The sequence below is a fragment of the Globicephala melas genome, chromosome 11 (assembly GCF_963455315.2).
Source record: "Globicephala melas chromosome 11, mGloMel1.2, whole genome shotgun sequence".
In the NCBI taxonomy this organism is placed as follows: domain Eukaryota; kingdom Metazoa; phylum Chordata; class Mammalia; order Artiodactyla; family Delphinidae; genus Globicephala; species Globicephala melas.
The window spans coordinates 49363046-49388870 of NC_083324.2; the positions used below are offsets into that span (position 1 = coordinate 49363046).

At 38.9% G+C, this 25825-nt stretch overlaps 1 protein-coding gene and 1 long non-coding RNA gene across 24 annotated transcripts in view; one reads left to right on the forward strand and one right to left on the reverse strand.

The window, feature by feature from the left end:
- The window catches only part of LOC132598120 (uncharacterized), a 120420-nt gene extending 107619 nt beyond the window's left edge, over window positions 1–12801 (forward strand). The window contains exons 5-6 of the long non-coding RNA XR_009565849.1: window positions 9357–9558; window positions 10571–12801. This is a non-coding gene — a long non-coding RNA (uncharacterized lncRNA). The remainder of the gene's footprint in view (window positions 1–9356; window positions 9559–10570) is intronic.
- Window positions 1–25825, reverse strand: part of ARPP21 (cAMP regulated phosphoprotein 21) — a 181253-nt gene that overhangs the window by 14071 nt on the left and 141357 nt on the right. The gene's annotated exons all lie outside the window — the stretch shown is intronic.

A 25825-nucleotide genomic window follows, 5' to 3' on the forward strand; every position in this document is an offset into this window, starting at 1 on the left:
CGGGAAGATCCCACATGCCACGGAGCGGCTGGGCCTGTGAGCCATGGCCGCTGAGCCTGCGTGTCCGGAGCCTGTGCTCCGCAACGGGAGAGGCCACAACAGTGAGAGGCCCGCGTACCGCAAAAAAAAAAAAAAGTACAAGGAATACACTCCTCTGTTAAGCGGTATTCCCCAAGCCACTGCGCCAACCTGATCAAATGAAGATTTTAAGGAGAGGTGGATGATAATTTTAGCAGAGTACTGTCTCTTGGTTTTATAGATGGGTTTTTTTTCCCCTCAGAAATTATCTTTTTTTAACACCTGATGATGTGTCAGACTATGCACTTAGCATGACTGCTTCAGCAATTAAGTGAATGTTAACTCTCAAATTTAGACGTCATTGGCCATTAGGGCAGAATATTTGACTCTCAGCCCTAATGCTTGCCTTTCCATTTTGAGGAAATGGCATTGTTTGTAGGAAATTGATAATAACTTAGGAAGTACTATTAAGTTATGTTACTGTTTCAGTATCCTGTAGGGTAGAGAAAAAAAGTTAAATTATGATTCAACTCAAGCAGTACTATTCATTTTGTTGAATTTGACATTTTCCTTTGCTGGCTGCAGAACCAGATGGCTGAGATCAAATGGATAACAATGGGCAAAGAATATTTCGGGAGAAAATGACAAAGAAAAAAGGAGGGTCTAGTTTATTTCCACAATGACCTTAACTGATCCCCGCATTCCCCAAGCATATTTGGCTTAGAAAATGTTCTGCTATATATTAGTCTCAAGTTTAATACATTTAGCCGTAATTGTTTCAGATATTTAAAGGAATTATCAGCAAGATGAAATACCGTAAAAGAATACTTAAATGAGACTTCAACTTAGCCTCCTGGTGTTAAATCTGAGTTTCTGCTTCCTAATAGAAAAATCACAGGCTCCGTAATCAGACAGACAAGAGGCTGATTGCTAAGTCTTCCACCCACTGGCTCCGTGACTGGGAAGTTATCTATTATCCTTGAGCTTTGTCTTGCTTGCCTATTAATTTCCAACTTCCCAAGGCTTTTATGAAGATCAAGCAGATATGAGTCACACGTCCTCAGACACGGCATTGACTACATGGTAATTGGCATTTGTCTCCACCAAATGATGCTATGTAAAGTGAAAGTATTTTCACTCCCTGCAGAATTGTACCTTACATGAAGAACAAACTGGGTGTTGATAGTACCAGGAAGGACTCCAAATGCCAAAAAAATTTCCTGGAACTGCCCCATCTAGCTCACAATGTTCAGGCTTCACTACCCCAAATTTCCTATGAGCCAAGACACAGTCACCGGGACATGACCATGGGCGCTGCAATGAATGTGCTCTTCTGACCTGGGTTTATGAGGAAAGTGTAATCTCTAGTAGCAAAAAGCAGCAGAGGGCTTCCCTGGTGGTGCAGTGGTTGGGAGGGTCCCACATGCCACGGAGCGGCTGGGCCCGTGAGCCATGGCCGCTCAGCCTGCGCGTCTGGAGCCTGTGCTCCTCAGCGGGAGAGGCCACAGCAGTGAGAGGCCTGTGTACCGCAAAACCAAACCAAAACAAACAAACAAAACAAAACGCAGCAGAAGCAGCTCTGAACGTGAAGGTAGGCAAAGCACTCAGTATAGCAGGGAGTGGAAGAGGCAAGCTAATCATACCTGGGGAGGCTGTGTGCAGGTGGAAATCATTTGCCAAGGCCTGTGCGTCCAGAGTCCAAGCACTGGCGCAGCACCGACTTCTAGGCTGTAACTTTAAGACAGCCAGGGTGCTGTCTATCCTTTGTTTAGAGGCTCTGCTCCATGTTTATCACCAAAGACTCAGAGAAATGTGAGGCTTCCTTTTGTTCCCATATAAGAAACAGACCAAGTTTCCCTCTTCTCTTGTGTCCTAATCTAAAGCTGTCTCAGAGCAAAAGAAGACTGGGGGAAATCTGGGTTCAAGCACGTGCCTTTCCATCTTCTTTTTGGTGACTTAATTAATGAATGGAGCCCCCTCTCATCACATCGAAGATAAGGTACAAAGCGTCAACCCCTCCTCTGCTTCCCCTGGCCAGCTGCTCTCACTGTGGGCCCATCTCCTAACTCCTTAGACTATTACGTTGCTTCCCAGCACCAAGAACCCCTGAGATCATTGCAGAGGGACAGAGAATCTTCCACTTTAGGAATATTTCTAACCTAACCATTCTGTACTATTTTTTATGCAAGATGATTAAGCAAGCAGTTTTTAGGAAAAAAGTATATTTTCAATGAATATATTATTGATTATACTACAGTATTCTTTCAAATGCAATATTTAATAATATTCATGATATATCTGGACCAATTTTACTTCTTCCCATTTAACAAATGACACGTGATGTTTCATTTGTTTTCTGTTTAACTATGTGAGGGAAAAATATCATGATTTGTGAATAAATATCTTTCAAAATGTTCAGCTTGGGGACCAATGAATACTAAAATGGGCATTTAAGTTAAAGGCATGTTGAAGTGCCAAAATAGATTTTTTAAATGCTTTTTGACTTGATGTTTTGAAATGTTACACTTTATGCAAACTACAGGCCAATATCACTGATGAACACAGATGCAAAAATCCTCAACAAAATACTAGCAAACAGAATCCAACAGCATATTAAAAGGATCATACACCATGATCAAGTGGGGTTTATTCCAGGAATGCAAGGATTCTTCAATATATGTAAATCAATCAACGTGATTGATTTGTTAATCAACATTAACAAATTGAAGGAGAAAAACCACATGATCATCTCGATAGATGCAGAGAAAGCTTTTGACAAAATTCAACACCCATTTATGATAAAAACCCTGCAGAAAGTAGGCATAGAGGGAACTTTCCTCAACATAATAAAGGCCATATATGACAAACCCAGAGCCAGCATCGTCCTCAGTGGTGAAAAACTGAAACCATTTCCACTAAATTCAGGAACAAGACAAGGCTGCCCACTCTCACCGCTATTATTCAACATAGTTTTGGAAGTTTTAGCTACAGCAATCAGAGAAGAAAAAGAAATAAAAGGAATGCAAATCGGAAAAGAAGTAAAGCTGTCAATGTTTGCAGATGACATGATACTATACATAGAGAATCCCAAAGATGCTACCAGAAAACTACTAGAGCTAATCAATGAATTTGGTAAAGTAGCAGGATACAAAATGAATGCACAGAAATCTCTGGCATTCCTATACACTAAGGATGAAAAATCTGAAAGTGAAATTAAGAAAACACTCCCATTTATCATTGCAACAAAAAGAATAAAATATCTAGGAATAAACCTACCTAAGGAGACAAAAGACCTGTATGCAGAAAATTATAAGACACTGATGAAAGAAATTAAAGATGATACCAACAGATGGAGAGATATACCATGCTCTTGGATTGGAAGAATCAACATTGTGAAAATGACTCTACTACCCAAAGCAATCTACAGATTCAATGCAATCCCTATCAAACTACCACTGGCATTTTTCACAGAACTAGAACAAAAAATTTCACAATTTGTATGGAAACACAAAAGACTCCGATTAGCCAAAGCAATCTTGAGAACGAAAAATGGAGCTGGAGGAATCAGGCTCCCTGACTTCAGACTATACTACAAAGCTACAGTAATCAAGACAGTATGGTACTGGCACAAAAACAGAAAGATAGATCAATGGAACAGGATAGAAAGCCCAGAGATAAACCCATGCACATATGGTCACCTTATCTTTGATAGAGGAGGCAAGAATATACAGTAGAGAAAAGACAGCCTCTTCAATAAGTGGTGCTGGGAAAACTGGACAGGTACATGTAAAAGTATGAGATTAGAACACTCCCTAACACCATACACAAAAATAAGCTCAAAATGGATTAAAGACCTAAATGTAAGGCCAGAAACTATCAAAGTCTTAGAGGAAAACATAGGCAGAACACTCCATGACATAAATCACAGCAAGATCCTTTTTGACCCACCTCCTAGAGAAATGAAAATAAAAACAAAAATAAACAAGTGGGACCTCGTGAAACTTAAAAGCTTTTGCACAACAAAGGAAATCATAAACAAGGTGAAAAGAGAACCCTCAGAATGGGAGAAAATATTTGCAAATGAAGCAACTGACAAAGGATTAATCTCCAAAATTTACAAGTAGCTCATGCAGCTCAATAACAAAAAAACAACCCAATCCAAAAATAGGCAGAAGACCTAAATAGACATTTCTCCAAAGAATATATACAGATTGCCAACAAACACATGAAAGAATGCTCAACATCATTAATCATTAGAGAAATGCAAATCACAACTACAATGAGATATCATCTCACACCAGTCAGAATGGCCATCATCAAAATATCTAGAAACAGTAAATGCTGGAGAGGGTGTGGAGAAAAGGGAACACTCTTGCACTGCTGGTGGGAATGTAAATTGATACAGCCACTATGGAGAACAGTATGGAGGTTCCTTAAAAAACTACAAATAGAACTACCATACGACGCAGCAATCCCACTACTGGGCATATACCCTGAGAAAACCATAATTCAAAAAGAGTCATGTAGCACAATGTTCATTGCAGCTCTATTTACAACAGCCAGGATATGGAAGCAACCTAAGTGTCCATCAACAGATGAATGGATAAAGAAGATGTGGCACATATATACAATGGAATATTACTCAGCCATGAAAGGAAACGAAATTGAGTTATTTGTAGTGAGGTGGACGGTCCTAGAGTCTGTCATACAGAGTGAAGTAAGTCAGAAAGAGAAAAACAAATACCGTATGCTAACACATATATATGGAATCTAAGAAAGAAATAAAAAAGGATCATGAAGAAACTAGGGGTAAGATGGGAATAAAGACAGAGACCTACTAGAGAATGGACTTGAGGATATGGGGACGGGGAAGGGTAAGCTGGGACAAAGTGAGAGAGTGGCATGGACATATATATACTACCAAACGTAAAATAGATAGCTAGTGGGAAGCAGCCGCATAGCACAGGGAGATCAGCTCTGTGCTTTGTGACCACCTAGAGGGGTGGGATAGGGAGGGTGGGAGGGAGACGCAAGAGGGAAGAGATATGGAGATATATATATATGTATAGCTGACTCACTTTGTTATAAAGCAGAAAGTAACACACCACTGTAAAGCAATTATACTCCAATAAAGATGTTAAAAAAAAATCAACTGACTGGTTTTGATAATTTTTGTGTTTTGTTTCTAATTGATGAGATGAGATAAAAGGATTCCTGCTGCTCACTGCAAGCCCTTATCCACAAAAAACACATTGTGGATTATAGACAGCCTTTATTCTTCCCAAACAAAAACCCAAATTAGATATAAATGTCATTATTTCCCTCTCTTAGAATTTGGCATGTATTTATTTCTAATTATCAGTTTTTATTTAATACATATTGTCCAAAGGGGCACAAAATTAAGATTAAAATCTAACTCCCTCACTTCTAAAACTGTTTTTTTTTTTAGTAACCGAGCAAATACTGCATTTACATATAAGGTGACCACATGTGTCTACTAATGCCAGTTACTCCAGTGTAATTATTAATAACCTTCCTTTTCACTCTCAAATCAGTATGGGTTCAGATGAGAAATTTTGCAGTTACTATATATAGGTATATACATATACTGTACACATTTACACACATATATACATATATATGTGTCTGCATGTGTATGAATATGCATATATGTATATGTATACATAAATGTATTTTTTTAGGAATTGAGTGAAGATTTTTATGATACGAATTTAGAGAAATGTCACTCTTTTTGTGCTCCGCATATCTTGCATTGCAACATTGGCTGTTCTCTCTCTTCCTGTTCTGTTATGCACATAAGCTAAACAATGTATAGTTTCAAACTGAAACTATTTAAATCAGTTTGGCAGATAACTGGGTTCAAAACAGTGCCAAAAAGAATGAGTGACTGAGTCATGGCAGCTCTCTCATCTGAGCTCTCCTCCCACTCAGAGCGCATCTGCTGAATTCCTTTTGTTGGGGGCAGGGTGGGAGATGGGGGATGCTTATAATAATTTGATGTATTAATCTTCTTCAGATTGACATATTTGCTGTTTTTAACAGCAGAAACTTCCAGAAGCCCTCATGTCCACAGTTTGGGAACTGCTGCTTCATTTCCTCACTAACCTTTGAAAGGGAGGCAACAAAACAATAGGCACCACTGGGAAGTTTATCGATCAAGGGCACTGACATTTAACAGTTACCGAGGATTATGGATCACACTGATAATTTACTGAGAGTCCTGAACCCGTTTTCTAGTCAGTTTTACCTGGGCACATACAAAAAACATTTTACATAAAATTCCACTGGTTTCAGGAACTCCAGAAACCCAGTCACAAAACCCAGAATTTAAAACTCCTGATCTAGTGGGAGAAATGAGCAATTCTCATTCTTTATCATTCAAATATAACAAACATGATTCAAAGCAGTCAACTTCTCAATACACTCTTCCAGCAAGATCGTAACTATTAAAAAGGAGTGGAAGATAGGAGTGGAAGAGGGGGCTTGAGGAATTCACAAGAAATAAATCTGCATTGATGAAGAGCAATTCAATGTTTTAGACAAGTTGAGGCATCTATGACTAATCCAAGAGAGATTACCAACAGATGTAGGACGCTCCACCCTCCTACACGGGTGGTGGGAATGTAAATTGGTGCAGCTACTATGGAAAACAGTATGGAGGTTCCTTAAAAAACTGAAAATAGACCTACCCTATGATCAGGCAATCCCATTCCTGAGCATATATCTGGACAAAACTATAATTTGAAAAGATACACACACCCCAATGTTCACAGCAGCACTATTTACAATAGCCAAGACATGGAAGCAACCTAAATGTCCATCCACAGATGAATGGGTGAAGAAGATGTGGTATATACATACAATGGAATACTACTCAGCCATAAAAAGAATGAAATAACGCCATTTGCAGCAACATGAATGCACCTATAGATCATCATACTAAGGGAAGTAAGTCAGAAAGAGAAAGACAATTACCATATGATTATCACTTATTTGTGGAATCTAAAATACTACACAAATGCACATATCTAGGAAACAGAAACAGACTCACAGACATAGAGAAAAGACTTGTGGTTGCCAAGGGGGAAAAGGGGAGTGGGGGCAAGAATTGGGAGTTTGGGATTAGCAGATGCAAACTAGTATATATAGAATGGATAAACAAGGTCCTACTGTGTAGTACAGGGAACTCTATATTCAATATCCTGTGATAAACCACAATGCAAAAGAATATATATATATATATATATAACTGAATTACTTTGCTGTACAGCAGAAATTAACACAACATTGTAAATCAACTACAATAAAATAAAAAATAAATAAAATGTTTCTCATTATATTTCCAGCCATGTTTTTAAAAAAATTGCTTGTCCTTAGGGAAATCCTTTCTAATCTGTTATTAAATCGGTAAGTACATTTTGGGGGGACATTCTCCATCCTACCTCAGCCACATTAAAATAAAAACGCCCTGCTGGGCTGTTAGGCTTTTGTACCTCCCCATCAATAAAACTGTCTACCAGCAAAAGCAGGACACAGACACCATCTTCCAAAAGTGTTCGACTGAAATGGAGTGGGCAGAACCTTTCCCAAAAACATGCGCTTAGCTGACAGTGTGTCTTCATAATGCTGCCAGGGAACACAAGACTACAAATGTCCATATTTAAATAGATGTAGCCAAAGACACAGCCAACCATGATAATTAGTTTCATCATTAACTCACCAAAAAACACATAGAGCTGTTTCTCTTGAGAATAAAATTTTAATTAAGGAGAGTTGGTGTTTCAGCAAGTGAGAGCCCCTGGAAAGCTTATATGATGAAATTTCATGACTGATAACTCCTGAGCAGCCTAGCATTACTAACAAGATCATGATGAAGGACATAGTTGAGCAGTTTAAAAATAGATGATTACAACTGCTTTCCTTAGGTGTGAAAGAACCGCTATTTGATATCTAATACCCAGGACCACACACCTAATGATGTCTCAGTGGATACAAATATCTCATCCGAAGACCAGTAAAAACATTTCTTTGGGAGAAAGCAAAGATGATTACTGTTCTATTTTGTAGGCACAGCTGTCAAATCACAGGAGGCAGTATATATTACAGTAAAGACCCAGCCTTGGGTGACAGACTCCTTGTGTCTCCTAGGGCAGTTACTTCCCCTTTCCAAACCTCTGTTTCCATCATCTGGAAAGCGGGGGAGGTGACACAATTGATGACATCAATCTCACAGCATTGGAGTGAGGATTAAGTAGTAATACACCCCTAAGCACACTGTCTGGCATATAGAGAGAAAACACTCAAGTTGCTTTAATTTATAACTTTAAATATGATGTGAAGTTAGAAATTCACTTGCTGCCAAGAGTATGCCACCCCCCAGGGTTTGCCCAAAAGGCATCATACTCTAATAAGATGCTTTACCCTCAAGATGATATACTTTCTACTTATTTTTTGAGACACAGTTTCGAGTCCCTGAATAAAAAGAAACTCAAGGCTTATGCTGAAGATATGGCTAAGAAAGCCGTCTTTTAAAAGTATAAAATCCTTTCTTTCTCATTTCCATAAAAAGTAAAATATCTGTGAGGAACAGTGGCTGTAAGCAAAAATAATTGTAATCTAGTGCGAGGCTTTGTTACAGAGGCGCCCTTCCAGAAAGAAGAGCAGCTGAGCCAGGTTCCAGCTCGCACCCTGCACTGCAAGGCTGAACTCAATCAATGCATTAACCCAGCCGAAGCCTGTGCAGCTGTTCTCGGGCATCCAAAGCCCTTTAATTTATCTGCAGCTAAGAAATCTGTGATCACCACACAGATGATTGCCCAAAATAAAGTAGAATAAAAAAAGAGGAGGATTATATCTAGTAGAGGTAAATCCACTGGACTGGAAAGAAAACAGGCTGCCTTTGAGAAAGGCAAGACTGAAATGTGCTGGAGAGTCTGAGACTGTAGGAACCACCCAGGAGGCCACGGCCTCACGTCCGGATGCAGAAAACATCCTGCTCTCTGAAACAGGGTTGGCTGTGCTGATCACTGACCAGTTGTATGGAAACCTGAACTTCAGCTCTCGACTTTTACTCCATTGTATGGCTCTGAGCAAGTGACTTAACCACCCTTGGCCTTAGTTTCCTCACCATGAATATGACGGTCAAGCTAGGGCCCTGAGCTAAACTGGATGTGTTTAAGAGCTCTTCTAACATTCTAATATTTAAACAGGATTGCTTTATGGAAGACAATTTAGTAAATAAGTATTCTGTCACAAACTTTTGAAGCTCTGGAAGATGTTTCCTATTTAAATACCCTTTCTTTTTATCCCACTTCCAGGAATAGCGGATATGGACATTGGATACTTCAACAGATGCCTCCAAGTGCTTCAAATTCAACTTGCCAAATTCATCAAAGGTTGCATTTCTCACTGGGTGCAATAGCCAGCTGCAACCAAAATTAGGACTTTAATGGATTCAAAGAAGAGCTACATTTGCTACTTGAAAAGATAATATTGAACCTGAACCAAATCTGATATGAGGTTTGTTTACAAAAATTATTTTTGCCTAATGTGAGTTGGGTTTTCATGGAGTCTGTTAAGGTCAGTCTGTTCACATCAGTTTATATCAATATTTTTTGGGAGAAAACAAACAGACCAAAAAACACTTCTTGATTTGAATATAGTCCAAAAGGCCTTTAAAAATATTTTGCTAATGTATATGACTATGCGATGATTTTAAGAGTCACTTTTCTTCCTCTTGACTGAAGTCCCCTTAAGAGACTGCTTCTATGTTATTATTTATCTTTGTTACATGTTTCCCACTTTGCTTACCCCATACTCTCCGTGCAGTTACAATTCCTGCACACAGCAGATGCTTAATAAATGTATCGTTATCGTTAAATGAAAGTTGATAGATAAAACAGCATTAAGGCTTGATGTTATGTAACTTTCCACCCAGACATCTTGTTTCGAAAGGGTAGAACCCAGAGGCCAACACGTAAAACAGGTGACAACGGACACCAACGTGCATGTGGGCAAGGAGACTGGGAAACACCGTGGTCCTTAGCTCTTCTCACTTCCCACCTGGCTAAGTGTGACTCTAGCTCCAAGGCACAGGCAGTTTCCAACAAAAGTAAGAGAAAAGAAATTCTCTCCCAATGGAAGGTCAGGTCACACACAGATGAACACCGTGGCTTTGGGCAGAGCACATAACTCACCACACCCCATAGGTGAAGAATGAGAGTGCTGGACGATTCTTCCAGTTCCAACAATTCAGGACCTTCATGTTTTGTCAATACTGACAGACACTCTCCTGCTCTCTTGGAAAACCCTGTGTCTTTATTGATGATTAATTCTACTTGCCACACCACACAACCATCTGCTGACTGAAATAATATATTACAGCAGTGATTCCTCCACCTAACCTTCCCATCGTCAAGTAAATTACATGAATGACACAAACAGCCTATTAGGATATAAAGAATCATGGCATGGGAAGACTCAGCAGTCTACTGTTTGTGATGTTAACATTTTATGTTTAATTCTTCTGCAGGCTATCTACCAGGCTCAAAACTGATGGGGCATCAAGGGAAGTTGGTAGAGTCACTGCCCACCTGTGAAAACTCATAATCAAATAGTTCGCGTTCCGAGGACTGGGACCATTCTTTAAGAATCTTCTAAAACCGTGCCAAGAACTGTTTCACCACAAACAGTCAATGCTGTTTGTGGTAAAAAGAACCACACGCTACTTCCTAATGCTCTGTCCCCAAGTCATGGAGATGAAAGGCCACCATTCCAACAGTAGAGGCAGCTTGAGCTATAAAAACATGACTCCCAAGACTCAGAACCAGTTTATTAATCTTACTAACATACACCCTTAAAGAAACTACTGTTGGTAAAACCCAGCCACTCTTTCCTACACTAAGCTGGTGAAAAGAAAAGAAATGAGTAAAAGGAGTAATCTGAGACATCCAGAAGACTAAGGGCATTCCTTCTTGAAGAGAATTTAGAAGGCCAATTTGGGGCTAGGCTGAGAAGAACATCATATAAAGCAGGTTTGGTTCTAATCCCAGAGACAACAAAAAAGAAGTACATTTCGGATGACCATTTGGCAGTTAATGAATGCTGCGGTTGAGAAGCTTTCCAGCTGCCTTTATGTTTACACGGGTGCAATGGGTTCCATGAACTGTGACAGCACCGCAAATTTAAGGAGTGAGTCCCCTGGACTGTGAAACCTCTCCTTAGTGGTTTCCATACCACCACACTCCTGCAGAGTTGTACAATTATTATTTTTGCAGTTTGGGGGAAACTTCTGTGAGTTTTTAAACCAAATTACCACATGTTTTTCCAAGCAATACCTCTACTCCCATGATGTTTCCATGTCAATTGCCTTTCCTGTTTCTTGACAAGGCAGCATTGCTTTGGCTACAGGAATGTATACGTTTCTAGGCAGGCGCAAAGAAAATTTGCCCCAAATGATCATCAAAGGGGTCTGGGTCGATGGACAGAGATTGTCTTAGCACAATCAGCCTAAAACTACCAAGAAAAAAACCTGTAATTTGATAAATTATTACCCGTTGCAATGAGGGAGGCCACACACAACAGAGGAACTTTAGGGTGTCTTACCAACAAAGGACAGAGGAAAATATAGGTCTCATAGGGAGTTTAGACAGCATTTAAGTGAAGCAGTTTTAATCGGTTTAAAACAAAGCAGAGCTGTGTAAGGAGTTAACATCCCCCTCTCTGGACTGCACAGTGGACCTAGGGTCCTGTCTCCTTTCTCTTAACCACAAGGTTAGGATAGATGTGAAATGCTGTGTCCAGAAGCGTCTGTCTGAACCCCTGCACATGGGTTGTAAATCAAGGCTGCTTCTCTATGTTACAGTGACTTAGGTCTTCCAGGTGGGAGTGGGAAGTTTTATTCTTCACTGATGTAACTTTACATAGTCCATAATGTAAGAGGACAAGAATAAGAGGGCAGCAGTCACTCACATAAGGGAGTTATTGCAACTCTAGATTTCCCTGTCCTTAGGAGACAAATATCCTGTTAATGTTGCCCCTGCTGTTCTCTGTGACTGTTATTCTAGCCTGATGAATGGCTGTGCAGAGTTTTACTTTCTCAGCCTGGGCTAATTTTTACTCTCTCAAAATATAGATATATAAGCATATATTGGGCTGGCCAAAAAGTTCATTCGGGTTTTTCTGTACCATCTTATGGGAAAACCAGAATGAACTTTTTAACCAACCCAATAGAACGAGACAGAGAGAGAGACAGAGAGAGAGAGACAGAGACAGAGAATGCATCATTTCTTCATGGATTCTCAATAATCATTCCCTTAACCTTCCACCTGGATTTGACACAGGTTGAAACCTCCAAGGAGAAATTCCTTTATTTTAGCCCTTTCTCATTTCCATAACATTCCTAATTATTTAGTAAACTATGCCTAGACAGTGAACTCAGGATATTGAAAAATATCATGCCAGGATTTAAGGAACACAATGGCAATATGATAATAAATCGCAAGCATTTAATGATAAAATAATTATAGTAAAAATACAGTAACACTGCAATAATTTAGAAAAGGACGCAGGCGGCCTTTTGGTGAAAAGATAGATAAATGAGAATGAGTCATGCTCAATTCAGCACTTGAAAAAATGTAAAACTCAACATGCTCAAATGGAGATTTTTTAAATAAACAGCAAATATTTGAATGGGATTTTATATAGATGTGTTGCCAATTAACTTTCTAAACAATCATCTATGATGGCATACTATATTTTATTGTATAGCTCTTTTCTTCCAAAGATATACTATTAAAATTAATGATATAAATAGCAACTATCAGCTGTTTTTCTTCTTTAAATGGGTATTTATAAAATAGTGATAGCCCCGTAAATAACTGGTTTTCTAAAAGAGGAATCATTAAAATCTCAGTGTTAGGCATTGCCCCGTGTTTGGTGAAAATGAGCAGATCTTCCAAAAATTATAGTTCTCTTTCCACTTAAACTGTTGGGAGCAGGATTTGCCAACTGAATCCATTCAGGGGAACAGGAAATCACCTCCCTTCCATGGATTCAAAGAGAGAAGGCAGGAGAGACTGGTTCAAGATGGCAGACTAGAAGGCTATGCTCTCACTCCCTCTTGGAGAGCACTGGAATGACAACTAACTGCTGCATGATCATCGATAGGAAGGGACTGGAACTCACCAAAAAAGATACTCCACATCCAAAGACAAAGGAGAAGCCACAATGAGACGGTAGGAGGGGCGCAATCACAATAAAATCAAATCCCATAACTGCTGGGTGGGTGACTCACAAACTGGAGAACACTTATACCACAGAAGTCCACCTACTGGAATGAAGGTTCTGAGCCCCACATCAGGCTTCCCAGCCTGGGGGTCTGGCAATGGGAGGAGGAAATCCTAGAGAATCAGACTTCGAAGGCTAGCGGGATTTGATTACAGGACTTTGACAGGACTGGGGGAAACAGAGACTCCACTCTTGAAGGGCACACACAAAGCAGTGTGCACATCAGGACCCAGGGGAAGGAGCAGTGACCGCACAGGAGACTGAACCAGACCTACCTGCTAGTGTTGGAGGGTCTCCAGCAGAGGCAAGGGAGGGGTGGCTGTGGCTCACTATGAGGACAAGGACACTGGCAGCAGAAGTTCTGGGAAGTACTCCTTGGCGTGAGCCCTCCCAGAGTCCACCCTAGTGGACTCTGGTAGCCCTGGTAGGCTCCAGTGTTGGGTCGCCTCAGGCCAAACAACCAACAGGGAGGGGACCCACCCCACCCATCAGCAGACAAGAGGATTAAAGTTTTACTGAGCTCTGCCCATAAGAGCAACACCCAGCTCTACTGACCACCAGTCCCTCCCATCAGGAAACCTGCACAAGCCTCTTAGATAGCCTCATCCACCAGAGGGCAGACAGCAGAAGCAAGAGGAACTACTATCCTGCAGCCTGTGTAACGAAAACCACATTCACAGAAAGATAGACAAGATGAAAAAGCAGAGGGCTATGTACCAGATGAAGGAACAAGACAAAACTCCAGAAAAACAACTAAATGAAGTGGAGATAGGCAACCTTCCCGAAAAAGAATTCAGAATAATGATAGGGAAGATGATCCAGGACCTCGGAAAAAGAATGGAGGCAAAGATCAAGAAGATGAAAGAAATGTTTAACAATGACCTAGAAGAATTAAAGAACAAACACAGAGATGAACAATACAATAACTGAAATGAAAAATACACTAGAAGGAATCAATAGAATAACTGAGGCAGAAGAACGGACAAGTGACCTGGAAGACAGAATGGTGGAATTCACTGCTGTGGAACAGAATAAAGAAAAAAGAATGAAAAGAAATGAAGACAGCATAAGCGACCTCTTGGACAACATTAAACACAACAACATTCGCATTATAGGGGTCCCAGAAGGAGAAGAGAGAGAGAGAAAGGACCTGAGAAAATATTTGCAGAGAATATAGTCAAAAAATTCCCTAACATGGGAAAGGAAATAGCCACCGAAGTCCAGGAAGCACAGAGAGTCCCATGCAGGATAAACCCAAGGAGAAACATGCCAAGACACATAGTAATCAAATTGACAAAAATTAAGGACAAGAAAAATTATTGAAAGCAAGAAGGGAAAAATGACAAATAACATACAAGGGTACTCCCATAAGGTTAACAACTGATTTCTCAGCAGAAACTCTACAAGCTAGAAGGGAGTGGCATGATACATTTAAAGTGATGAAAGGGAAGAACCTACAGCCAAGATTACTCTACCTGGCAAGGATCTCATTCAGATTTGACAGAGAAATCAAAAGCTTTACAGATAAGCAAAAGCTAGGAGAATTCAGCACCACCAAACCAGCTCTACAACAAATGCTAAAGGAACTTCTCTAAGTGGGAAACACACAAGAAGAAAAGGACCTACAAAAACAAACCCAAAACAATTAAGAAAATGGTCATAGGAACATACATATCGATAATTACCGTAAACGTGAATGGATTAAATGCTCCAACCAAAAGACACAGCCTTGCTGAATGAATACAAAAACAAGACCCATATATATGCTGTCTACAAGAGACCCACTTCAGACCTAGGGACACATACACACTGAAAGTGAGGGGATGGAAAAAGATACTCCATGCAAATGGAAATCAAAAGAAAGCTGGAGTAGCAATATTCATATCAGATAAAATAGACTTTAAAATAACGAATGTTACAAGAGACAAGGAAGGACACTACATAATGATCAAGGGATCAATCCAAGAAGAAGATATAACAATTATAAATATATATGCACCCAACACAGGAGCACCTCAATATGTAAGGCAACTGCTGACAGCTATAAAAGAGGAAATCGACAGTAATACAATAAGTGTGCAGGAATTTAACAACTCACTTACATCAATGGACAGATCATCCAAACAGAAAATTAATAAGGAAACACAAGCTTTAAATGACACAACAGACCAGATAGATTTAATTGATATTTATAGGACATTCCATCCAAAAACAGCAGATTACACTTTCTTGTCAAGTGTGCACAGAACATTCTCCAGGATAGATCACATCTTGGGTCACAAATCCAGACTCAGTAAATTGAAATCATATCAAGCATCTTTTCTGACCACAACGCTATGAGATTAAAAATCAATTACAGGAAAGAAATATAAAAAACACAAACACATGGAGGCTAAACAATACATTACTAAATAACCAAGAGATCACTGAAGAAATCAAAGAGGAAATCAAAAAATACCTAGAGACAAATGACAAAACACGATGATCCTAAACCTGTGGGATGCAGCAAAAGCAGTTCTACGAGAGAAGTTTATAGCAATACAAGCCTACCTCAAGAAACAAGAAAAATCTCAAATAATCTAACCTTACACCTAAAGGAACTAGAGAAAGAAGAACAAACAAAACCCAAAGTTAGCAGAAGGAAAGAAATCATAAAGAGCAGAAATAAATGAAATAGAAACAAAGAAAACAACAGCAAAGATCAATAAAAGTAAAAGCTGGTTCTTTAGGAAGATAAACAAAATTGATAAACCATTAGCCCGGCCCATCAAGAAAAAGAGGGAGAGGACTCAAATCATAAAATTAAAAATGAAAAATGAGAAGTTACCACAGACACCACAGAAATACAAAGCATCCTAAGAGACTACTACAAGTAACTCTATGCCAATAAAATGGACAACCTGGAAGAAATGGACAAATTCTTAGAAAGGTATCACCTTCCAAGACTGAACCAGGAAGAAATAGAAAATATGAACAGACCAATAACAAATAATGAAATTAAAACTGTGATTGAAAATCTTCCAACAAAAGTCCAGGACCAGATGGCTTCACAGGTGACTTCTATCAAACATTTAGAGAAGAGCTAACACCCATCCTTCTCAAACTCTTCCAAAAAATTGCAGAGGAAGGAACACTCCCAAACTCATTCTATGAGGCCACCATCACCCTGATACCAAAATCAGACAGATACTATGAAAAAAGAAAATTACAGACCAAAATCACTGATGAACATAGATGCAAAAATCCTCAACAAAATACTAGCAAACAGAATCCAACAACACATTAAAAGGATCATACACCATGATCAAGTGGGATTTATCCCAGGGATGCAAGGATTCTTCAATATTCACAAAACAATCAATGTGATACACCATATTAACAAACTGAAGAATAAAAACCATATGATCATCTCAATAGATGCAGAAGAAGCTTTTGACAAAATTCAACACCCATTTATGATAAAAACTCTCCAGAAAGTGGGCATAGAGGGAACCTACCTCAACATAATAAAGGCCATATACGACAAACCCACAGCCAACATCATTCTCAATGGTGAAAAACTGAGAGCCATTTCCTCTAAGATCAGGAACCACACAAGGATGTCCACTCTCGCCACCATTATTCAACATAGTTTTGGAAGTCCTAGCCATGGCAATCAGAGAAGAAAAAGAAATAAAAGGAATAAAAATTGAAAAAGAAGAAGTAAAACTGTTACTGTCTGCAGATGACATGATACTATACATAGAGAATCCTAAAGATGCCACCAGAAAACTACTAGAGCTAATCAATGAATTTGGTAAAGTTTCAGGATAAAAAATTAATGCACAGAAATGTCTTGCATTCCTATACACTAATAATGAAAAATGTGAAAGAGAAGTTAAGGAAACACTCCCATTTACCGTTGCAACAAAAAGAATAAAATATCTAGGAATAAACCTACCTATGGAGACAAAAGACGTGTATGCCAAAAACTATAAGACACTGATGAAAGAAATTAAAAATGATATCAACAGATGGAGAGATATACCATGTTCTTGGATTGGAAGAATCAATATTGTGAAAATGACTATACTACCCAGAGCAATCTACAGATTTAATGCAATCCCTATCAAATTACCAATGGCATTTTTTACAGAAGTAGAACAAAAAATCTTGAAATGTGTATGGAGACACAAAGGACCCCAAATAGCCCAAGCATTCTTGAGGGAAAAAACGGACCTGGAGGAATCAGGCTCCCTGATTTCAGACTATACTACAAAGCTACAGTAATGAAGACAGTATGGTACTGGCACAAAAACAGAAATATAGATCAATGGAACAGGATAGAAAGCCCAGAGATAAACCCACACACCTATGGTCAACTAATCTATGACAAAGGAGGCAAGGATAGATAATGGAGAAAAGACAGTCTCTTCAATAAGTGGAGATGGGAAAACTGGACAGCTCCATGTAAAAGAATGAAATTAGAACACTCCTTAACATCGTACACAAAAATAAACTCAAACTGGATTAGAGACCTAAATGTAAGAGTGGACACTATTAAACTCTTAGAGGAAAACATAGAAAGAACACTCGTTGACATAAATCACAGCAAGATCTTTTTTGATCTACCTCCTAGAGTAATGGAAATAAAAACAAAAATAAACAGATGGGTCCTATTGAAACTTAAAAGCTTTTGCGAAGCAAAGAAAACTACAAACGACAAAAAGACAACCCTCAGAATGGGAGAAAATATTTGCAAATGAATCAACTGCCAAAGGATTCATCTCCAAAATATATAAACAGCTCATGCAGCTCGATATTAAAGAAACAAACAACCCAATCCAAAAATGGGCAGGAGATCTAAATAGACATTTCTCCAAAGAAGACATACAGATGGCCAAGAAGCACATGAAAAGCTGCTCAATATCACTAATTATTAGAGAAATGCAAATCAAAACTACAATGAGGTATCATTTCCCACTAGTCAGAATGGCCATCATCAGAAAATCTACAAACAACAAATGCTGGAGAGGGTGTGGAGAAAAGGGAACCCTCTTGCACTGTTGGTGGAAATGTAAACTGATACAGCCACTATGGAGAACAGTATGGAGGTTCCTTAAAAAACTAAAAATAGAATTACCATATGATCCAGCAATCCCACTATTGGGCATATACCCAGAGAAAACCGTAATTCAAAAAGACACGTGCACCCCAATGTTCACTCAGCACTCTTTACAATAGCCAGGTCATGGAAACAACGTAAATTCCCATTGACAGATGAATGGATAAAGAAGATGTGGTACATATATATAATGGAATATTACTCAGCCATAAAAAGGAATTATAGTGGGTCATTTGTAGAGACGTGGATGGGTCTAGAGACTGTCATACAGAGTGAAGTAAGTCAGAAAGAGAAAAACAAATATCGTATATTAACGCATATATATGGAATCTAGAAAAATGGTACAGATGAACCGGTTTGCAGGGCAGAAACTGAGACACAGATGTAGAGAATAAATGTATGGACATCAATGGGGGAAAGTGGCAGGGGGTGGTGTTGATGGTCGGATGAATTGGGAGATTGGGATTGACTTGTATACACTGATGTGTATAAAACTGATGACAAGTAAGAACCTGCTGTATAAAAAAATAAATAAAATTCAAAATTTCAAAAAAAGAAAAAGAAAGAAGGCAATGTGGTGAGGGCCTGGGAAAAAGGAAGAAATAGTAATGAGAAGATGAGAGTCATGGGGATGCATCCTGAATAAACTGCAGATGTTGGGGGAACTGATGCTGACTTGGACACTGATGATTGAGAATTGGTGAGCATGGAGTTCTGCTTAAGGGGCAGGATGGGACCACTACTGGTAGGTTGGAAAACACTGGTTTAAAGATCCTGTAATCAGGCAAAAAGGAGGGGTTTATGACACTCTTAACAATAGCTATTGGGCAGTTTGATATAAAAATAAACAGCGTTGTAAACTCGAGAGATGGATGGAAAAATCTAAAATTCCATGGCAGGATGTATAAGTCCCCTCTTGGTAATAAAGACAGAAAAAATTAAAGCGAATCCAACTATTGTAATATGCATGGGAAAACACTTGGCTTTGAAGCAAATAAATTAGTTTCTAATTATGAAACCTGGCTTCTTGACAAACATTGTTTTCTCTGCTTGGAGTGAGCTACTGAGGCAATTATGAACAAAAGTATTTTCTTATCATGGAAGAAGTGATGGCAAATTAGTTTATAAATATTTAGCAGTTACTCAGTCAAGCCAATAAAAAAGAGCACATTTTATTGTTCATCATGTTGATTAGAGTCCTGAAGTAGTTTTAAAATTAGGTTATGTTTTCCTCATCGGGATCTTCAGACATAATACTGTTATGTAATACATTTCCCTCTCAGGCGTCTAACGGGTTCAAATCAGGTTTGAATTCGGGTTTGGTCATCGTGAAATAAAGAGGAAACTGAAGTCAGTCCCAGAGATCACTATGGGCAAAAATTTGATTCTGCAGCCTGATTTATTGGAATGACTGCTAATACAGCTGTCAATAGAAACAAATATTTATGAAATAATCAGGTTTCTCCAACTTGTTCCTGGCTGATCCAACGGGAACCATTTGTGCTCAGTCCTATTTCTTTGTGGACTGGTTTTACTGAGACACTGGAGCAGTAAAGAGCTAAATGAAGTTTAACCCCAATTGCAAGCATTTAATTCGCACTTCATTACAGTAATAATAAAGAAATAAACTGCTACTATAAAATAAGCAGGATAAAAATCTCCCCATTTCTTGGTGAGCCTAAACGAGTTCCTTGGAATATTTCCTTGCATCTTAAAAAAAAAAAAACATATATATATGTGGCTTCCTAATTTCATTTTAGGAAATGGGTTATGATGCATTACAATTTACACAAATAAAAGTCTTGGAGAGCACTGCATCTATAAAGCATGAAGATAACTTATTGTTCTGGCAAATGATAAAGCTGCTTACAGTGGCAGCTGTGATTTATTGAAGCAATTCAAATACACTTGGAAAGTATATTAGCTTTGCCTCTGCCCACAAAGGGTGCATTTGAGCAAGGTAGGACACTCCAATGATAAATTACAGACCAGATCCAAGTGAAGGCAATTGGCACATCAAATGCCTAAAGGCTCCAAATTATAGCAAGATGTGTTTTCCGTGATAATCTCTCACATACAGTGGCATCTAAGGTGGGCAAAGAAACAAATTAGTGCCTCATTGTTTTCTTTTGTGAGAGTGTTTTTGTTTTGTAATAACGAAGCTTCTCTTGTTTTTTATCAGTAAAGAGACTGGCACCCCCATACTGCATTCAACATTGGCTTAGGACTGTGTGCCATTAAAAGTATAACTGGTGGGGATTTATCAGTTGATTCCAGAATTAAACTTGGCCGAGCCACGTACCTATATTTTACCAAAGAATCCAAAATGTCCAGTTTCCTCTTTAAAGAATGAAAACATGACTCCAGCTGTGTGACAAGCATTTAAAAGCTAGAAAGCTAAATTCCTAATGGAAGATCACTGAGTGGAACATTTCACTGCACTGGATATTAGATATTCCCCCTACATAGCAAAGAGGTATCTTAGGACAGAAAGTCTTCAGAATCAGTGCCCATTTCTTCCACAGGCTCAGTGAAGTACCCAGAGCTACATGACTCATCAGTCACTGTGATCTGTGTATCAAGCACTTAGTTCCCGCAATTTAAGCAGTCTCCTCTCATTACTGCATTAATGATTGATGAGCTAATGCCAGGATTCCCTTCACTTTACAGATGAGAACACCAAGGCAGAATGGTTAATTTGTCTAAGGTCACACAGCTATAAATGGCAGAGATTTGAAGCCAGGTAATCTAACTTCTTATTTCTAACCATTCCATTATGTAGAACAAATTACTTATGTGTAACAATTATTTAGACTGATCTATTTTAAAGGACTAATTTTTATCTTTTCCATCCTTTCCATTTTTTTTCCATCCTTCCCATTTCTGATCTCAGTAGGAAGAAACTACTTAACACTCAATTAATTGAATAAGCATTGAAAGCACTTTACTTTCATTTACATTTTCATGTCACCTCTGTTTCCTGGAATGGCTGAGCTTTGTTCCTTGTCTAGAAAGCATGCAAAACTGCATCCCAGCTATGCCTAACTGACAAGAAGGACTGGTGATGGATTTTCAGTGCACTGATGCTTCACTTAGGCAATAAACGGAAGGACCCAGGGCAAAAGAGTGGACCCAGTTAACTACTTGTTACAGCATTTCTGTACTAAACCCCAGGCTTTTCGTTCTTAGCTAAGCTCTTAGCTATCACTCAGAATCAATCTCAGACATGTCTCTAACAAGCCTTGTTACCACTCTCTCAACCCAAGTCAGAGTAGAAGAAAAAAAAATGGGGCTGAGGCAATCCCGCTCAGAATTTGACATTTTGACAGACAAAAATCAGTAAAAAGAAGTGTAGTCTTGGGATATTTAGGGTGAGAACAATGCTATGTTCAGTGTATATATTCTGTTTTGTCAGGTGGGAAAGTGAAATTACTTCTGCAAAATTTCTATCCAAAATTTTAGTTCAATGGCTTAAAAGGATAATTTTTTCTTTTTTTAACTCACCTAAGCAGAATTTTCCTTGCCCTTCACCAATAGTACATACATGAGACAATCATGCATTTCTCATGATTTTAATTCTGATGCTGTGGCTTTGTATTCAGCCAAGAGAACAGAGAGAATTACTTCAGATCCTGAGAAGTGAAGAGGTTTTGGAAATAATGAGTGTTAAACTCCTTGCCATAACTCAATAAGTAGTTAAAAAAATCCACTCTAGACTTTGTATAACTATGTATATGGATTTTGATCTTTCACATACAAACAAGAGAACTGTAATATTTTACTAAGAGTGGTAGACTTACATTTGTCTCTCTGCAACCATTCAGAAAACCAAAATGCATGTATATGCAAACAGAAAACTAAAGCCCCACCCCACCCCCCCAAATGTTATCTAAGGTCCCTTTTTTGCCCAGTAATTCTGTGCTCCTACTGACTTCTTTCGTGACCAAAGAAAACTGCTTGAGACAGTCACCTAGAGTTAGGGATGAAGGTGTGACACTTTCTGAGAACAATTCTTGACTTCTACCCACTGTGGCCTGCGTTGCTACCTCCCCAAAGGATGCATGGCGGAAAGCACCGAAAGAACCACATTTAACCTAGGAAACTGGGGGCGTATATCAGCCCTGGAAGAGAAAACAAAACAGAATACATGGAGGAGAAGAACTGCTAGAATCTGTTGCCACACCACTGTACGCTGGTTACAACTGTTACATTTCTAGTGCAAGCGTCAGCGTTTAAAATCAAAGCCACAATATTAAAAATAAATATTCCTAAAAATGCTCTTACTATCATGCAAAAATATGCATGTAAAACAGCTCTAATTTTTCTTGACAAGTATGTCTAAGAGGTTTCACAGGGACTGAAACTATTCTTTTTCATCAACATTATTTTTTTTAGCTCGCCAATAAAGGTTAAAAGGTTCACCATGGTCTTTCATGGGACAAGAATAGACACTAACATTTAATTGCCTAAAACAAGTTAATTTTTTAAAAAATGTACCTTTTCATTTTAGTCATCCGTAGCAATTTATCCCCTTCTGAAAATCCTATTCGGACTACACAATAGTCATTCACAAAATTTTACTGTTGATGAACAATTTCTGAATGTTTCCACAAATATTAGAAGGTGGTGAAAGATTTGGAAAGGATACCACTTAGCACATGATTTCTATACTTGGACTGGGGGTTGCCCCTACCTAGGCCTCTACATTTCCACTGATGTCAGTTATGACTTCAAACTCAAGATCAATATGCTATATTCACTTCTGTAAAATGTATGAGATTTTAGGGTGATCCCTGAAGGACTTATGATTGGCAAGTTAGAAATGCTGGGTTACCATTTCGGTGATTGGACAAGCTCCACATGGTTCCATGGGATTAGGAAATAGCTCTCTTCCTTCACAGATGGAAAAGCATGGGGCGGGGGAGGCAGCCATTACCCACCTCCTCACCCTTCACATGGAATGCCAATGAGAGGCAGGTGGATGCTACACGTGCATCAAGACTTTTAAAGAACTTTATCAGATGTACAACCAGCAGTGCTGGGCAGGATTTCCTCCACGGGATTTCAAGTCACACTATGGTGCTGACTCTCTGATGAGTTGTCCTGAGGCTATGCCAGCATCCCACCTTCCACTAAGATCCTGGTTACAAGGGGCAGGAACGACGCAAGTGGGAGAACTCAATCAGAATCACTGGGATGTTAATACAACCAAAGTATGTCAGTTAATTATACTAGAGAACTTTTGATAGGTTTCCCCACCCCTAGCTGTGTAATCACAGCCTTAAAAAGACATACAGCACCACTAACCTAAGAACTACGTCCCTGGGGTTTTTCTCTACCATATCTAATTGTTTGGCTCTATATTTGTGTCTGCTACTGAGGCCTCTGATTCACTTCTCCAGTGGTTATTTCAAAGATATTTCAGAGAACCTGGTCTGTCTAAGCATTAGAATCTATAACATTTAGTAAAAGAAGTCATTGAGGGACAGAGGGGAAATGACCCCTCCCCACTAGAACCAAGTGATCCTGGGAAATGATGCTGCTTTATAGTTTTCTTGGCTCCAGAGGCCAATTCTGGCTCTGAACTTCTGGCCATCGATACAATGCTGAATTAACACTTCACAAAACCTCAACATATGCAGGTCTTTAAATTGGGGTTAAATTAGACACTTAGAACCATCTTCAACATTTGGTCTTATTGTTTTAGAAAATGTTGCCATCTGTTCATTCATTCAAAAAATATTGATTGTGTGCCTGCTATGTGAGGTTTATATTGACACGACTGGTCTCAACTGGCAGTAAGAGGTCAAGGATGCTTTCTTTCCCCAGCCCTTCAGCCTTCATGAATCTACCGTTTATCAGAAGTAAGTAGATATTATGATGAGAGAACATATATGAGGAGCTGAAAGTCTCAGACTGAGGGTTCAAATATACTAATAACCGAATAGTATCACACCTGTGTATCACATGTGAATAGTATCACATATGTGCACATAGGCAGCGCCTGTTGCCAACACTGAATGTGAACGAGTAAATAAGTAAACACTGAGAAATAGTATCAGCATCGTCTTATTAGCATCACAAATATCATTTTTTAGTGTTCAAAGGATAGTCTACCTTGGCTATCAACACAAATAAGAATATTTTCCATGACAGAGTATCTCTGTAATTTTACTTATTCATTTAATTTTTATTTTATACTGGCATATAGTTGACTCTCTGTAATTTTAGTTTAAAATATACGTGAAGGAATAACAACTGATTTTTGGAAAAAAATTTATGTGTAAGATTAATGTGTAAGAATAATGATCTATTCCATATGCGTGTATGTGTGGTATGTGAGTGTGTCTCCGTGTGTGTGCAGGTATCATAGTTTTTGATTTTGATGTTGAGGGCTCTGTGTCTGGAAGAAGCTCTTTGTTATTTAAACATGTTGTAAAATCACAACAGATTTGAGAAGGTTCGTGGGTGGGTGGTGCAAATGGCCTCAGTGCGAGGTGACACCAGGTCTGTGTCTCCAAATATCACCGGATTCCTGCCTGGTCCTATCAGGGGCTCAATAAACATTTGCTGAATAAATAAATGCCTGATTACAAAACCACCTGGAAATTAAACCTATACAAGCAGAACTCATGATACACCTGAACAAACTTTTTGGTCATTCACATCACTGGTGATGTTAGTAGTGTCAGCACTACTGATTAGCAGTAGTGCTAATCTTTCCGGTCTCCACAGATTGGAAATCCACGATATTTTAGCTCCCACTTTCCACCATTTAATAATAAAAAAATCACATTGGTTCTTAATTCCACTCAGATAAGTTTTCCCTCAGAGAGGATTAAAATATGCTCTTTAGAAACAGACTAGAATACCAACTTTGCTGACAGACTCGATGGGACAGCTCCATGGGCATCAAAGCACAGAGAGGAGAAGGTGGTACAGGAGGAAGTATTCTCCAATAGCAAGTCCCTGGGCTCCTGTGAGCGGTGACTGTATAACTGTATCCTGTTACTATATAGAGAGCAAACACCCATGAAGGCACAGAGGTCACATGAGTTGTTTATAAGTAGCTTTGCCTTATAAGCAGTCAAAAAATTCTGGTCACATTTTTCGTGTACCTTTGCCTACCCTAACCACTCTGCCACCTCTTCATCTTAATCACCTCCGAACACATCCCAAAATACAGAGAAAGCAAACATTTGATGCATCAGACAGTATTCTTGACAACAAAGACATCTTGGAGATGTGGATGGAAATTTGCCGCCAATTTGAACCCGATGGTATTCCTGCCCATAAGGATTCTTTAGAACATAGAGAAGGAGATAAACATCAGAGGAATTCTCAAAGTAGATTAGCTTTAGGGCAGTGGTTCTTAAAGATTAATGACACAAGGAC